Source organism: Scomber japonicus, chromosome 11, assembly GCF_027409825.1.
Source record: "Scomber japonicus isolate fScoJap1 chromosome 11, fScoJap1.pri, whole genome shotgun sequence".
In the NCBI taxonomy this organism is placed as follows: domain Eukaryota; kingdom Metazoa; phylum Chordata; class Actinopteri; order Scombriformes; family Scombridae; genus Scomber; species Scomber japonicus.
In genome coordinates this window covers 21463263-21472170 of record NC_070588.1, presented here as the reverse complement: position 1 = coordinate 21472170, position 8908 = coordinate 21463263, and the positions used below count along the sequence as shown (strand labels likewise).

Genomic DNA, 8908 nt, shown 5'->3' with positions numbered 1-8908 from the left:
AATCACTGCATGTAGTCACCTGAGATGCTCATTATCTAGTCCCTGTACACGTTCTGTCTGTGTCTGTTCATCGAGTCTGTACCTCAGCACACATCCCACACTGCTGGACTTGTGTCTCACAAGTGTTCGTCTTTGTGCGGCTGGTAGCACATACCTGAGCGAGTCAATGATAGACGGAGAGGCTGAGCAAGTGAACAAAACATAAATTATCAAAGAAAGCAACGAAACGGCTTAGGTCATTATGTGCCCAATTTTTTAGGTTAGCCAAATGCCTTGATGAAAACAAATCAATAAAGCAAGGTTATAATACTCATAGCAATTATGCCTTCAGTTATTTTTCATTTGTTGGATTTGCAGTTTTCACACATCAGCACGGATCACCCCTCCACCTCTCGCTTTCTCTATCCAAAATCAATTACTTAAGGGCAATGGTAAAATAATTGAGGGCGCATTTAGGCCTTGAAATTAATACATAGTTAAAATGCTGAAACTTTTTTCTTAACTTCTTTCTTTGAAGTATAAATTTACCTCACAAATTGAATGTGAAAGAAAGAATGAAAGCACAATATTTTATTCTTAGGCAGCAACAAGATGCAAGAGTTTATTTAATATGTATTCTCTCTTTTTTTTCCAACGACAGCAAAGACAACAGAGGAACAGACCATAAAATGTAGACGTGTAGTGCGTAACACAGGCCTGTCTCACAAGATAACAGTTAATCCATGAAGACAAACCTGGGCTATTACTATTAGTCGTTAATTTTTGAAAATGTAAAATAGAAATATACTGGAAATCACATGTACTTTCATGCATGGAAAATATGTTAATAAGAAGCTCTGAATATATCTGAATAATTATTAAAGATTCAGCACAGAAGTACCTTATTTGTGCTTCTCTTGAAATAAACAAAAACAAAACAAACAACAACCCTTTTTTGGCTAAATTAAAGATACCTGTTCCACATGGTTTTCACAGTGAGGCCTCTGTCCAAACCGGGACAGACAATAAACCTTCCACTGATGCTCTGGTCTTAGTTTCATATCTGTACACATTTCCTACTGGGCTGGTCAAACAGCTCATTAAATACACTCAAGGCTGTAGAAATATTCATTACAGGCATTTTGACGGATTTTACAAATCTGAAAATACAGCGGGTTCTTGGAAAACATGCAAACAGAGGGACTAAGAGTATTAAGACAGTGAATCTGGCTCCAGTGAAAGAGAATGGGGGGAGCTCTTGCAGACGCTGCTGTTTTCTTTTTTTCTTTTTTTTTTTTTTGGTTTTGCTGAGATGGGTGAAAAATAGAGCTGGGGTTGATTTGTTGATTTGTGTTTGTGTTCAATCTTCAGGTAAGCCACATAAAATAAAATAAAATCTCTGCAAGCTCTAAAATCAGACACTCAACCTTGATACATAACATTCAGCAAAAGGAGGTTGTGTAATTAAGGGGTTTAAGAGTAGGTAGCATCACTGAGGAAAGAGAAAATTTGCAGCTGTGACTATCATTGACATTTTCCAAAGGTATTTTTTCGCTCACAGCAGCTATCCCCCAGTGTTTGTCGTAATGATGGACTGCCAGCTAAGAAGACAAGGTGCTATCTGTTAGTCAGATCCCCCCAGAGTGATCCACGTCCACTGGTGATAGCCATGATGGACACTTTGCTGGAAGACAGAGACAGAAAGGGAGAAAGGGAGATGGACAAATAGAGGATGTTGATTTCATATCAAATGTCAACAGTCAATAAATAAAAACATGCCAGGAAAGAAAACTCTGTGGTTTCTTTTTTAGGTTTACAATTCAACAAGAAAGTCACGTGTATACAAATATATAGTTTCAGCAATATGTATATGTATATCATCAAAGGGAGAGAGAGAGAGAGAGAGAGAGAGAGAGAGAGAGAGAGAGAGAGAGAGAGAGAGAGAACACACAAGTACAAGGTGCAATCAGCTGAATAGCTAATAGCCAGTAGGTTATCAATTGAAATATAAATTAATCCAATTTATCCCATACCTTAAACAGTCTGATGGCTGACAACAATCTAATGGCTCTGGAAACAAATTAAGTAGGGTTATAATCATTAAGAACAATTTATCTGTAAGTCCTGGACATACTGCTGTGACATACACATCCTTCACGTACTCCAATCTGACCTATCTAAATGACCCAGTTTGTTGATCACTTGACCCTATAGAGGTCAACGGTCAGCCAGTTCAAACAGCTATCAGTGTGCTGCAGGTTGCAGCAGGCATCATAAAACTGCTGTTTCTTATCTGAACTCTTTGACCCCTCATTAACCCCATCTCCACTGCTCTGAGAATTATCACCTGCCACAGAGGCGGAGAAATCCTTTACAGCATCTGGTGGGTTTTGTATGTGCGTGTGTGGGCCAGTGATAGAGAACCCGAGGCAGGTGTGTTGTTTACCACACTTTATTGAGTGATTTGTCGAGTTAGTGCAAGTTAGTAGAGCGAGAGACTTGAAGTCAAACAGTGAGCTAGATGTGAAAAGAATAACAAGAGTCTACAGTCATACTATGTGAGGCTGTACGTAAGGTGCTGTAGAGTTAAATGCTATAGCCAGGTAATGACTATAGCATTTACAGTTCTTACAAGCTGATGATTAGCAGGTATAATGTTTTAATCTTAGTTTAGCACATAACATGCTAATTAGAACTAAGTGTCAAGTGTTTGGTCATAAAACAATATTGGATGAAAGGACATTTGGATCTGATGGTGGATGAAAGATAGAAGGGAGATGAAAAATTGACGTTTCAGTCCTCAGATTGTCATCAGATAAGAGTCATACTATGAATTATATGGATGTACCTTCTGAGGACTGAAATGTAATTTATATAAAGTGAGTGATCGACAGTGTGGAGATTCTTAGTCCTTTCACAGTCAGAGTTTGTAGTACTCTGTCACCTACAGGAAAACATAAAAAAGGCAATATTATGATGATGCTAGAGGAACAGTCTGGATCACCAAAGTTAGTTGGATTCATCCTCTTGGGGACAGTGAAAGTCTGTATAAAATGTCATAGTAATACATGAAATAACTGGAAGCATTTCAGTCTGGGCTGCAGCAGCTATGCAGTACAGATAAAAAGACAAAGTGTCCTAAGATGTTGGTTGAATCATTGCACTCAAGGGATTAGCTGAACAGAAATTTCAGAAAAAATACATGTATTTGTATGAGCACAAGTAGGAGGGATGGAAGAACATGAGAGTAATACTGGTGTGCAGGAGGTGTCATTACGTTCCAATTATTCCAGCTGAACTCTCACCCATGAGCACCACAGCTTGCTACACTACTAAACTCTTACTACCAGGCACATGCTTTAAAGTGTCACAGTATACATTTGGTTTTGTCTGAGAAAAAGGGAAACAATTCATGTGAAACAAACAAAAATATAATAATGGGGATCTAGTTATGGCTCAGAGTTTATTGCATTGCACCCATGAAAGTCCAACCAGTGCAACTGAAGCCAAATATTTTGTCTCCAAGTCTCCATGAAAGAAAACCTTTCGTGGGACCACTTATCTCGAAAGGGAGACAAAAAAAGAAAGTAAATGTGAATATTGGGCAAAAATCCTTCTTTGAATGACACAAAACAGGAGATTTGTAGAGGATACTTCAAAATTATTGTGTGACCCTTCCTTGTTTCTCTTTTTGCTTCTAGCATGAAATGTGTTTGTCTGATCTTAAAAAGGCACATAGGCAAGTTAAATCCTGTGTTTATTCTTTTGACTTACACCATAAGCCTTTTTAATGGCAAACGATTGAGTTTACTCAGGATTGATGATTTTTGGTGTTTGATGAGACAGTTTAACTCCCATGTCCTCATACGAGAGGCATTATGAACTTGCATCAGTTGGATGTACAGCTCACGAGGCCCTCCATGTGCTTTTTCATGGCACATAGATAGCAACCCCAAAAGCAGTCCGTATGACTGAGAGAATGAGTTTCCCTTTCAACATATTTCTGCGTGTGACAGCTCATTGTTATGCGAACTATCACATCTTAGTAAGAAGAACACTTTCTGCAGACTTACAGATTTCCCCTCTGGGACCCTCCAAGACCTATTTTGAAGAAAAATTCTAGTTTATTACAACTTGAGTTTTATTGGTGTAGCTCAAGCCATCAGTAGCATCAGTTTTGATGTTATACTCATCAAAGTAATTGCTGTGATCTTGAAACATGATAACAGAAATATGACATCAACTGGCCAAGAAACATGAATGCAACAGAATATCAAATGGGCTGTCAACAAACCGACAGTTTAACTTAAGTGAGCACACTGCAGCACACTGCCTGTTGGGAACTAAAGCAAATATAGTATGTTAACTTAGATACTTCAGTTTTTCCCATGCTTTCAAATAAGTTTGACCTAGGGGTTTGTTTACAACCTGTCTGCCCACTTATGTTTCTTGCCTGGTTGGACATATTGGACACATTCTGAAATCTCAGCAATGACTTTGGTGAATACAATGATAATCGAACTATAAAAGTAAAATAGAAGCTGTAGTTGTCCACCTACTAAGAGCAGAAGCACTATAGGCAAATGGTCTGGGAGAAGTGGAAAGTAAACCAAAGTGTAATATATAAGGTGATTAATCATTATAGTCAATCACATTACTGGTCTCATATCACTAAAAAACATTGTGCCAATCACTGTGGAGCATGGCACATGGCAAAAAAAGCTAATTAAAATTGGGATACTTCTTCTAAACTCAATTAATTTCCACCAAAGTATTAATTTACTTTGCACTGCCTCTTGTGAATGATGTTCAGGAAAACCAACTGGAGCGTATGTTTGTGTAGCCATGAAAATAGCCCTCTTTCTTAATAATTAATAATTAGTATAACAGGTACAGTGTGTGTGTGTTTGTTGGCAAACCTCTTCTAATTCAACAGTTTAATTATTACGTGTTCACCTGATGTATTTTGCTACCTGTATTACTTTCATAGATAATATTTTTTTCCAATCAAGGAAATGTAATATCCCTATTCCCCAAGAAGTTGTCGGTACAAGCTTGGGGTGGATGTTTTAGTATACAACCAACAGTACTTTGAGACCGGAGTCTGGGATTTGCACCCTGCATCCCTACAAAACACTATTCTTAACACACCAACTATCATTATTGGTTTCTTTTAACGATGTTCGTATCCAAGTTGTTTCATTTGCCTAAACTTATTGTATTCATTGATTTTCTTGGCTACTTAGGGGCAGCACAACACGCTATGGAGTCATTATTAGAGGCATTTGAAGTCATGATTTCGGCCACCTGGAAAATGTAAGTTCATTTTTCACTTCCTACAGGGCAATGTCTACCTCTTTAGCTGAGAAATTCTTCACTATGTTCACCAACTAGTTGCTAACTTTGCTTGTCGTTGAGTACTGGGCAGATAGCATACAGTTGGTTTATAAGAACAGAGTGGAGTTAGCTACTCAGAAAACCAAAACATTAAGGTGATAAGGCTTATAGAGATATGAGGATAATGATCTGTGGGTTCATCACAACACATACACATTAAATCATTTGCTGTAAATATAAGAATATTTACTAGTGCAACTTTACCCACTCTTAACCACAGACGTAGCACATTAAAAGATAAAACATTCATATGAATCATTTTAGTATCACATGGATCAGTATGGGAAGCAATGTCAACTTGATTAGTCATTAAATTGGTGGACATGTCCAACATATAACAACTATAAGTAAATAAAAACATTCATCTTTCTTTAGTTGTCAGGAACAAATATTGCAGGGAAAGCAGATTGAATATGGCAGGTTGTCAATGAAGGTTAAATGAAATACTCTTTAATATGACCATTTTGAGCTGGCAGTGAACAGTTTGCAGATATGATTAACAGAAATGTCTTTATATTAATAAAGATGTCATCAGCAGCGGCATTACTTCTCCTACGAGGCAAACTGATTGACCCTGTTACTTTAAAGCGGGTATTGAAAGAGTTGCAGTGCCCCTTCATGTGAGTTTATATTCACAGTATAGTCTGAATGTATTTACTTTAAGGGCAGCACATTTTCTTCATATTTTTCAGTAGAGCAAATATGCATTCTATTTTTCAGCAGAGCACCTCTCTGTTTCATATTTGGAGGCAGGGTTGTTCAGAGGAAATTGAGGTCATGTGGAGTACAATCATGATTTGATTACACATGTTGGATTCTCAAGGCTAATTCTGATATGTTTTAGATGAAATGTATTAAAATGTGACTATTTTTAAACAATACATTAAAATTAAAATAACAGGGATCCATCACAGTTATCTTTTTTTGCTGGCTGGTCAATAATTTTTTATGTGGTACAGTGCTGATGGACTCATGACCTCAGAGTAAAAGTGGAAGTCTTCTCTTCCTTTCAGACTGTGATGGACAGTCTCGGGCCACTCAGTATGCTACACCCCCACCCTTCAAACTTCCATCTCCTTAAAACTTATTCTTCCCTTTCTCGTCCTTTCTTGAAAAAAAAAACCCTCTTCCTGTGGGTTGCCTGGTTTTGTGTGGTCCCAGCACTGTCCCGTTTTTATCACTTCTCTGACGGGTTACCCCGGTCCCCCTCGCACCTGCGCCGCTCCCAGGTCCCTACAGGAATGCGCTGGGGCTTGTAATCGCCTTTGTGGGGGCCATTGAGTTGTACGGCTGACTGAAACTTCCCAACCTCACAGCGCGCTGGACGCTGAATGGGGCTCAGCGTGGGGCGGCTCTCCAAACCACGGCCGCTGCCAAATTCCTACAGTGGCGCTCCACAATCACTCCCACACAGGCCCCGATATACCGCCAGGCAGGAGGGACAGGGGGGTTTTGTGTGTGTGTGTGTGTGTGTGTGTGTGTGTGTGTGTGTGTGTGTGTGTATGTGTGTATGTGTGTGTGTGTGTGTGTGTGTGTGTGTGAGAGAGAGAGTGTGATTGGGGGGCAGAGAAATGGAAAGTCTAGATTTAACTCCAAACTAAGCGACCACTTTTAACTTAATATTGCTACTTTGGATGGACATGGCGATGATGGACAATGGCTTTTTAAAAAAAAAAAATCATTTTTCGAAATAGTGTGAAACAGTGATTTTGCGTAACAATAAGACAAATATTATTCTTTTTCTTTTTAAAGCTATATCTCACCTCTTCTCAAAAAGTTCCAGTGCAGAGGCTATTCCGACAATGGAGAAATCTGAAAAATAAAAAAAATAGAGAATAAAAAGGCGTTTGGTGAATGCTATGGACAAAGTTTGAAAATAAAGCAATTTTTTCCTAACTTTCAGTACATTTGTGCTGCGTTTCGGTGCATTAGGTCTGTGTGCCGGCATATAGCGTGGTAGCTGTGGGTAGATAGAGCAGCACTGCAGGATTAAGAGGCAGCAAGATTGTTAAACATGTCAACGTGTAATTGCACGATAAGGCCCTTCCGAGGAATTCATTGGCCCAGTTGCTTTCTCTATTCCGCGCTAATCTCGCCCGGCACATTCGCTCTGTGCAATCTGTCTCCATAATCTTCTGTGACAGAGCGGGCGACGAGAGCAGGCTGCTTGGTAATTTTTTTAGGAAAGGGGGGGGTGCGCGGAGAAAATATGCAGAGGCGTGATAAAGTGACGCTAATTATCCCCATTTAGGACAGGGAGTGCAAGGGATCGGGGCTTTACGAGCAACCGAGTGTGCGCTGGAGCTGATGGCCTCCTAGCACGGAATATATCGGTGGCTACAAGATAAGAGTATCGCACGGTGGAGAGATTTATTGGCCGGTCAGCTAAACACTCAGGCACGCGCACGGGCACGCACAAATACACAGACACACACAAACACACACACACACACACACACACACACACACACACAAACACGTCGCTGCCTGCATATGTCGAACCCTACACTTACCCCTCTTCCACCTTAAGGTGTAATTTATTCGGGTTAAATTTGCCAGAACGCTCCTCTTTTACCCTGGCGATGCGCCGTGACGCGCTCCGCCTCTCCGGGCTTTCAGTGTTAATCCGCATCTCTTCACATCAACAGATAAGATAGAAACAAATGCAAACACACGACGAGGACATCCCATGCCATACACTGTGCGCCGCAGCGCGCAGAGATGTCTCCATAATGCACTTTCTTTTTGGATTTTTTGGAATTTAAACTAATTTCCAGACATTGTTCCTTTGATTTTTCCCAATAGATTAATGCGCCAGACGTTACACGCTCTACTATGAGGCCTAAAAGGTTTAATTGACATACCATGCAAGTCTTTATCAGTGTGAAATAGGCCCTTTAACTATGTATTTGAGATTAATTGATTTTTTAAAATGCCTAAGTAGGCATACATTTCCCTCATTTGCATGTGTATGGATATTAGGCTGTATCTATATTTGAGGCCTACAGGCAATAAAAAACATGTAAATGTCAAAGCCAGCTGTGGCCTGTCAAGAAAAAAGACGTCACTTTAACTGACGTTTTTCATTATATCAAGTGGATTAATATGAAGGTCATGGGTATCTGTTTACTGTCTAATTCTTAATTATTTTTTATTATTGTTATTATTATAATCAAAAAGGTACCAAAACTCAGAGTCGTGTAAAATCAAACATCTACATGAGCTTTGAAATTCTGATGAGTCATCAATAACCCAGTGACAACTCACGAGTGTGCACCTGGCCATCGCGAAGTTTAAGTCCCGTGTGTGCAACAGTTTTAGGCAGTGCGAGTTTTGGTTGCGCATGTTGCATTCAATCCAAAATGATTGCATACTCTGTTTTGTAACTGTGTTTCTATATTCTGAAGAAGTGGCATTTTCTTCCTTTACATTAACAGACTGTTTATTATGCTACATTTGTTCTTCATGTCAAACTTGTAAAATATTGCTTAAATACCCGTTTGTGCCTCATGCTGTTTTTTTTACGTTTTCC

General features: G+C 39.3%; 1 long non-coding RNA gene across 1 annotated transcript; it reads right to left on the bottom strand.

Moving 5' to 3' along the window:
* Positions 1-2031: 2031 nt before the first annotated feature.
* Positions 2032-7315, bottom strand: LOC128368399 (uncharacterized). The gene is made up of 3 exons (XR_008321960.1): positions 7283-7315; positions 7140-7188; positions 2032-2049 (listed from the first exon to the last, which is right to left on the bottom strand). It is a non-coding gene; the product is annotated as an uncharacterized LOC128368399 (long non-coding RNA).
* Between the last annotated feature and the right edge of the window lie 1593 nt (positions 7316-8908).